At 44.0% G+C, this 8,574-nt stretch overlaps 1 protein-coding gene across 2 annotated transcripts in view; it reads left to right on the top strand.

The window, feature by feature from the left end:
- The first annotated feature begins 4,754 nt into the window (after positions 1-4,754).
- fndc3ba (fibronectin type III domain containing 3Ba) overlaps positions 4,755-8,574 on the top strand; it is a 343,026-nt gene continuing 339,206 nt past the window's right edge. Inside the window, exon 1 of one of the 2 annotated variants that reach the window (XM_072572145.1) lies at positions 4,755-5,024. The gene's annotated coding sequence lies outside the window, so the exon portion shown is untranslated. Of the gene's footprint in view, positions 5,025-5,059; positions 5,161-8,574 lie in introns of those variants that run through there. The other variant, XM_072572146.1, reaches the window with a different exon arrangement.

The raw sequence follows: 8,574 nt of genomic DNA, 5'->3' as shown, positions 1-8,574 counted from the left end.
ACAGGTGATTCAAGCAGGCACGTTGGTGACATTTAAAAGGCATTTGGATGGTTAAATGATTAGGGAAGGAGTAGAGGGATCTGGACCGAATAAGGGCAGCAGGTTTGTTTTTTAGTTTAGTTAGGGCATGATGATCAGCACAGGCTTGGAGGGCCAAAGGGCCTGTTCCAGTGCTGTACATCTCTTTGTTCTTTATCCTTAGCAATTTTTACATCCTGTTTTAAGAAATGAATAATAAAGAAAACTATTTATTTTTAGGAGGTGGGAGTCACAGGTGAGCTTGGTATTGGTTACCCATCCCTGGATACATTATAATATATAATGAACCACCAAGTTTAACTAAAGGGGTCACTGGACCATTTCAGATAGGGAGTATCATAGGCAGCCACAGTGTGGGACTGGAGTCACTTATTTGGACATAGTGAGGCAGGACAGCAAGATTCTGACTTTAGAAAGACATGACTGAAGTGGTTGTATTTTTACAATAATCTGACTGTATCATTGTCACCTTTCCTGTCAATTTTTACTTCCAGTTAGTTTTAAAACTTGAATTCAAATGACCCAACTGTGGGAATTAAGTGCATCATCTCTGAATTATTAAAAGAATGAACAGTTTGCATTTCCATAGTGTCCTTCACAGCTCCAGACAGCCTGAAGCACTTTGGGGGTCTTTGGAAGTATTTGTCAAGTCCTGTCACCATTGTAAAATAGGAAAAATAGCAGAAATACTGTACACAGCAAGATCCCTCAAAAAGCAATGTGATGATGACCAGCCAATCTATTTTTAGTGATGTTGTTTGAAGGGCGTATATTGTTAAGGACCACGGGGAGAACTCTTCAAATTAATGCCCTGAGTTCTTTTAATGTGTCAATCTTTCTTCAGAGCTGTCTCTCCCCACAGTGCTGATTGATCTGTTGCAGTTTTGCAGCATGTTCTGTTTATCCTTATTTCAGATCTCCCATATCTATGGTATTTTCCTTTTGCCCCTAATTTACTGCTTCCTCTAAAAGATGAGTATGTATTTGGTGGAGAAGACCAGTTACAAAACTGAGGCCTTGGACTGAACTGGTTAAAAGACCTTTCTCTTCCTTAAGAATCCTGAGAGCCGTCCTCTATGTTTTCTTTTGCTTCGTTCATGGGATGTGGGCTTTTCCAGGCTGGATTAGCATTTATTGTTCATCGTAACTTCCCTTGAGAAGATGATGGTGAGCTCCCTTCTTGAACTGCTACAGTCCGTGTTCTGTAGATAGACCCACAATGGGGGGAAATTCCAAGATTGTCATCGAATTTACAGTACAGAGGAGGCCATTCGACCCTTTGTGTCCATACCAGCTTGTCTCATTCTCCAAAACTAAGTCGGTAGACTTCTAATTCATCACTTGCAAATACATATCCTGCTTGCCTTTGAAACCTCCTATGGAATCCACTTCCATCAGGCAGTATATTTCTGACAGGTGTTGGTGAGTCAGGAGGTCAATTTCTTATTTCTAAGCTAAGCTCTCATAGCCACTGCATTTATATGGCTAGTCCAGTTAAGTTTCTGGTCATTGGTAATCCCTAGGGCATTCTTTGATTGTGATGATTCTGAATGTCAAGGATCAATGGATAGATTGTCTCCTGATGGAGACAGAACAAAAGAACAAAAGAAACGTATAGCACAGGGACAGGCCCTTTGGCCCACCAAGCCCATGCCAATCATTATGCTCGAGCTAAACTAAAAAAACAAACCTTCTGCCCTTATTCGTTCCGTATCCCCCTGTTCCCTCTCTATTCACGTAACCATCCAGATGCCTCTTAAAGGTCACCCACATGCCTGCTTCCACTATCTCTTCCAGCAGTGTGTTCCAGGCTCCTACCACTCTCGGTGTGAAAAACGTCTCTCGCACATTTCCCTTAAACTTTCCCCTTCTGACCTTGAACCTGTGCCTCCTTGCAATTGAAACTTCAACCCTGGGAAAAAAAACCTCCGACTATCCACCCTATCTATGCCTCTCATTATTTGGTAGACCTCTATCAGGTCTCCTCTCAGCCTCCGTCTTTCCAGTGAAAACAATCCTAGTCTTTTTAACCTTTCCTCATACCAGTGGTCATAGTCTGGCACAAGTAGTGCGAATGTTACTTGCTACTCATCAGTCTAAATCTGAATATTATCCAGGTCTTGCTGCATTTGAACATGGACTGCTTCAGTATCTGAGCAGTGAATGATGCTGAACATTGTGAAAACACCAATGACCATCCTGACTTAAGGCCTTATGATGGGGGGAAGGTCATTGATGAAGCAGCTGAAAATGGTCTCACATTTTGTGCTGTATTCATCCATTACCTGGGGAACTGTATCATATTGATAAATCCACAGAGAAGGGGGTGGACAACCTCAAAAGAACTGAAAAGAAATTTTAATAGAATAGCCCTCATGATAAAGGACTTCAATTATCCTGCTGTCCTTTGAAACTTCCTACGGAATCCAACTCCATCACTATCCCAGGCAGAACAAGAAACTGGGATTGTTCTCCCTTCCAACAGAAGAGGTTAGGGGGAAATTTAATAGAGATATCAAATATCATGAAGGATTTTGACAGTAAAGAGAAAATAAACTGTCTAGTAGCCAGACAGAAATTGATTTAAGACTGGTGAGAAAGAATTGTAGGATGATGAGAATTTGCTTTTTCACACAATGTGTTGTGAACTGGAATGCACTGTCTGAAAGGGCAGTGGAAGCGGATTCAGTCATAACTTTCAAAAGGGAACTAGGTAAGTACTTGAAAAGAGGAAGATTTTCCAGTCGTTGGGGGAAAAGGTAAAGTGAATGGGACTCATTGGATAGCTCGATGGACGCAAATGGCTTCTTGTGAGCTGTGTAATTTTAGGAAAGACGGATGTGTCCTGAAAGAGAATTCTTCTGATTAAGGTTTTTTTTAGATTTAAAGAAATGATCAACAGTTTGAATTTTAAAGTATGTGAAAACAGAAGCTCGTCATATTATACCTGGTCCTGTTTGTCCTCTGGGGGTTGAGATGTATTTAGTTGCCAGGAAGACTATCACCCAAGAACAGAAATCCTGGTCAATATTTAATCTTTAACTCAGGCAAGTGTGAAGCCAATTGGAGCAGGTCTACTGGGAGCCATTAACACAGCATAGGTCAGTAGTCAAATGTCACATCTTCTTGACCTGAATAGCAAATTTCACACAACAGCCATGAAAGTAGAGGAAAACGTCTTACTTTTAAGCACTGTGTTAAAATCTGATGTAAAGGACTGACATTGGCTGAGACAATAGGCTCTTTCATTAATCAGTTGTGAAAACTGAAAACTCATGAAATGAAGAACTTGCATTTCTGTAGCACCACTTGTGGTTTGTGGACCTTACAAATCATTCCACAGCCTGAAGCACTTTGAAAAGTGTAGCCACCCCTTCCCTTTTGATGGTTTGCATTGCCCATACTGGGCTTCGCTTGTAAATACTGAATTGGCGACATGGGCGTTTTTTATTGGTGGTGGATAGAAGTTTTTTAAAAATGCAAAAAAAAAAGTCACGGTGATTTTGGGGTGGTAAGGCATTCAGTTGTATGTAATTGCACTTTGGAGCATAGAACAAAGAAAGTGTCACTGCTGTGTAAAGGGCCTGAAAGGGTCTGAAAGGGTTAATCCTGATTGAACTCCATCACCCCCACTGAGAACTGGAGGGGAGAGCAGCTGTGGATCTTGAAGAAGAACTCAGACCAAAGCCAGATTTCTCTTAACAGTCTGCCTCAAAATATCCTTGGACCTTGTAAATAGTTGGAAAGGTCCAATAATTGATAGCTTGTTTCCTACCAGAGACTCTTCTGGTTAGACCAGAAGGTGGCTATCCTCATCCACACTGCACCATGTGTGGAAAGTGTACCAAGAAATTATTGGTGACAGTACATATAACTTGTGACATAAGGAAGCCAGTTTGTGGACAGCAAGGTCCAGTGACAGCATAACGTCAGTGAGCTGTACAGCACGGAAACAGACGCGACAGTCTAACTCGTCCACGTTGAGCAGATATTCTAAACTAATTTAGACCCATTTGGCCCACCTCCCTCTGTACTCTTCCTATTCATAAAATCATCCAGATGCCTTTTCAATGTTGTACTATTGAAGACCAGTTGAGATTGGCTTTAGGGATGTTAGGTGGATGTTACCCAGGTCACCCAGAGAACACTCCCCTCCCCATTCAAAGCAGTGGCACACCGTAGAAGACAGATTGATCCCTGGTCTCACGGCCTTTCCCCCATTCCTTCTCCGGCAGATTGCCTCTCCCGGTAGACAGTCTCAGTTTCCAGGCTAACCGTGATTTAAAGACGTGTAAATCTGTCAGTAAAACACTGACCCCGCCCTCCATGTCAACCAGTGATTGCCATAACGACCCCCCTACCCCCCCCCCCCCCCCCCCCCCACCCCAAGGTCCTTAGCTGAAGAAAGGATGGGAACTCCGCGTGAAGGCTCCCGTGGTCGAATAGCCGACTAGCGGCCATTCGGGCCGAGAAGGGGCGGATCGCAGCCAAGAGACAGGGGGGAGGGGCGGGACAAGGAATGTAGTGTATCTGCTGTGTGCGATTCCCTCCTGGTCTGGGTATGCTTCCCCCCCCCCCCCCCAAAAGGTGCGACCCCACAGGGCGAAACCCAGCCGATGAATTTATCTTCCTTTTCTGCTGCTTTTGGGAGGGAGGGGGCAGTGAGTTTAACGATCCCTCCCGGAATAGGAAACCGGGCAGCCCACAAGTACGAACTGTCTTGCAGGAGGCGGGGGGAGAGCAGTGGGAATGTCTGTTTGTCTTCAAGGTTTGAATGTCTATTAGCCTGAATACGGTAGATGTGAACAGTAACTGGTGCAATGTGTAACCAGAAGACAGTAACATGGCGAGAGCTCCTCTGTTCGCCAGTCTCCCTATTCTGAGCAAAGGGATTTGTAACTGAGGGCATTTAATGCCTACTGGAGAAGCACAGGGCTTTGCAAGCGAGGGGGAAACACACACACACACAGAGTCTAAATTAAGAGGTAAGGCGCTTCTGAAAGAGAAACTCCACGGGGAATGACGGTGGCGGAGGGAGAGAGGCTGAAATTCACATCCTTTTTCTTCACTCTTATCCCCAGCTTTTGCAGTGAAATGAGGTTTGGATTTCTTTACCCCCGGGTGAGTGCAGACAGTAAACGTTTCTGTGAGCCCCGTAGCTCGACCCCGTTTTGGAGGGGGTGGGGGAGAGAGTTTGGGGGGAAAAAAAGTTTTTGAAAGTTTTGATCGGGAATCTCTCCTTAAAAAAAGACCAAAAGAAAGGCTTTTGTCACAACCGATCAGCCAGCCTCTGATCCAGAGGGGGATTTTATGTTACTTGTGTGCGGGGGCGGAATCGGTTTTAAAGATTTGTTCTCTTAATTTTCTTTTTCTGTCACGTTCTGGGAGGTTGGGGGGGGGGGGGGGCGGTGCGGTGGAGAATGTGTGCAGATTCTAACAGCGTTCCCTCTGAAGATGCATTCCAGTCTGGAGCAGAACTTGTGGTTACAAACGTCTGTTCTTTTGAGAAAGCGCGGCGTTTCCTAATTAACTCCGAGGCCAGTAGTTACTTTTGGGGGGGGGGGGGTCGGCAGTAAGAAAACGTTGGTTTTTGCTAAAATTATAAATCACTCGACTTGAGGGGAGAAAAAGAACATCTTGGCAAACGTCATGAGATTTTTCACCATGTGTTAATTTTTTTCTCGATCCCTCTCCTTCCATTTGCCGATTGATTCTATTTTGAAAACAAAACTTAAAAATATTTTGCAAAGGAAAATGCAGTGTATGCCTCACAGTTACTGCTTTCCCATCGTAGCCTCGCATTCCAGTCAGACTCTCCTAATTCCCGACGGGGGGGGGCGGGGGGAAGGTGGTGTTTGTGTGGTGGTGGGGGGGGGGGGGGAGGTGAATTGACAAAGAGAATAAACTGGGAGACCTGTGTAAATTTCAGCTTCTATAAGCGTCTGTGAGTCAGAGGTCGCATGGGTCAAAGTCGAAGGGCTCGTGTGCCGTTTTAAACAGAAATTGCTATTTTATTTTTGCTGTTTCTTTCTCTCATCTGCACAAATGAAAACAAAACCTCATGAAGTGCAGCTTCCTCTCCCCCCCCCCCCCCCACAAAATAAATCCTCAAATATAAAAAGGGCAGAGGAAAGAAATACGATTTTTTTGTGTTTTTGTTGTGTTAATTTGTAAAAAGCACAATTGGAAAGTCACGGAGAGGAATTGTGCTGAGGAGCACAGACTGCTTTTAAGGTTAGACTACAATTGCAGACGGCAGGAGAGAACTAGTCTAGGGAGAGACGGGAATTGAGACTTTATCCAGATAGCATCAGGTGTGGCTGGCAGTCACATCCAAAATCTACAGCCTAGAGCATTAAAAAAAAATCTGGATCTATGGGACATATTGGAGGAATAGAGACAGGCAGGGGTCTGAAATGAAATGAAAATATGTTGATTCCCCCTCCTTTTAAGTTGCATACAAATGAGCTGTCGTTCTTGGCTGGTAAAAAGTCTGCATTATAATGAGAAGTTTGAAAAAGTTCATCTAAAATATAAATATGTATCTTTTTTTCTGGACCTGTTCTTTTACTCCTCCCATTCCAACCAACCCCAGCGGCTCAGGTCGTTCTTTGTGTGTCTGTGATGGAATCTGTTACATTCCACGGAACTCTTTTTTTTGTTTCCCCCCCCCCCCCCACCACCTAAAAAAGACTACAGTATTTCCAATGTGTCTTGCATTTGTAGATTTTCCAGTGTATCGCTCGTTTCCCTGTCAATTTCCAAGTCAGTTTCAAACAAGTTCGTTCATTGTGATCAGTTTCAGCCCTTCCACGTCTCCAGTCTCTCCAGACTTGGCAAAACTTGGAAAAGTTCTTTTTGGTAGTGTGTGAAAAGCGAACAAGGAAATCGATTAAAACGTAACAGGACAAGGGGGGAAAGGGAGAAAATTGTACAGTGAGGGCCTCTAATAAAAAAAATGAAAATATTAATATAAATCTTGCTTCCAGAAATATTTGTGTCTTGAGTCAGTGCCAGGATTATTGAAGGCAGTGAGGTTGGAATGCCTGTCTTTGAGGTTAATCCTGAGGGGTTGGATTAATTTTGGAATGGGGTCTATGGATGGACAGCACTGAATTTTAAAAGGTATCATGTGATCATTAGTTGACAAAGGGCTGGAACTCTCCCAGAGCATTTCTGCTACAATTCCCACAGGGGGTTGTGACAGGACATTGGAATTTCTCATTTTTCTCCAAGAAGAATTTTGATGCAGTCACATTTTGGTGCCCCTGTCTTTTCTTTTTCCGCTATCTCTGCTGCCCACTTCATCCCGCCCTGAGGTGGTCGACTCCTTAGTGGGGGAGGGGGTGGGGCACTTTAATTCTCTTTGGTCCCTTTGTCTCGGTGACTGTATTTGACTGACAGAGTGCTTCACAGTTGGATCACTCCTGCCCTGAACTCAGCCTTACACATTTCACCCAGCAAGAGGCACTAGATCCCAGATCAAAGAAAAGAAACATCTACGTTTTTGTAGCACCTTTCGGGGCATCAAAAGGCTGTCCAGCTAATGAAGCATAGTGTGAAGTGTTGTCACTGTTGTAATGAAGCAACCAATTTGCACACAGCAAGATCCCACAAATAGAAATGTGGTAACAGATTAGTGATGTTGGGTGTTAAATTTTGGAACATGGAGAAGCCAGAGACAACCACGCCACTGGTAAAATAACACTGTACAAACTTTATTGAAAAAACTCCTGGAGACTACAGCGGATCAGGCAGCATCCATGGAGAGAAAGCAAGCTACCGTTTCGAATCTAGCAGACTCTCATCTGCTATCTTTGCTGTGTACTCGAGAAGGCAGATCGAGCCTTGACTTTCAAGCTGACTTGAATGACAGTATCTCTGACAGTGCAGAATGTCCCCGATGTTGCATTGGCAATGTCATCATGGATTATGTCATCATGTCTGGAGAGGAATTTAGACCCAAACACTGACTCCATTAAACAATCACAGGCCAAATACAGCATAGGGTTAGTTCTAGACTACAGCCTCCTCTGCACTGTCCCCATCACTCAGAGGACAGGTATAGCATTGAGCTAGATACAAAGTAAAACTTCCTCTATGCTGTCCTGATCAAATATTCAAGGAATGATTCAACATTCCCTCCAACAGAGGAGAATTTCAGTCTGTGAATTGAGGAGTTTTGTATTTCTACAACCTAAAGAGCAATGAGTGATACTCCGTGGCAGCACAGATCACAGGAAATAGTCAAAGTGATTCTTCCCATTCCGATCCGATCTTTTATCCAGCCTGTGAATAATGGGGAGATGATTTTTCCACCTTCTCTGTCAGGGTGGGGACCTGGTGAAGCAGAATTTCAGCCCTTTGCAGATCCCACCTTAACCTTCCTTTTCATCATTCATTGCTCAAAGCCAGAGCTGATCCATTGTGCTATGGTCTCCATCTTGGAGAGGGCAAGGAGGCAGTTCCTGAAGTCATCCCAGCTGGACCAGGGATTGAACCTTATGCTGTAGGTAGCAATCTCGTCCACACTAT

The sequence above is a fragment of the Chiloscyllium punctatum genome, chromosome 6, assembly GCF_047496795.1.
Source record: "Chiloscyllium punctatum isolate Juve2018m chromosome 6, sChiPun1.3, whole genome shotgun sequence".
Lineage (NCBI taxonomy): Eukaryota > Metazoa > Chordata > Chondrichthyes > Orectolobiformes > Hemiscylliidae > Chiloscyllium > Chiloscyllium punctatum.
The sequence above is the reverse complement of the archived record's forward strand: the minus strand, read 5'-3'. Positions and strand labels throughout refer to the sequence as shown.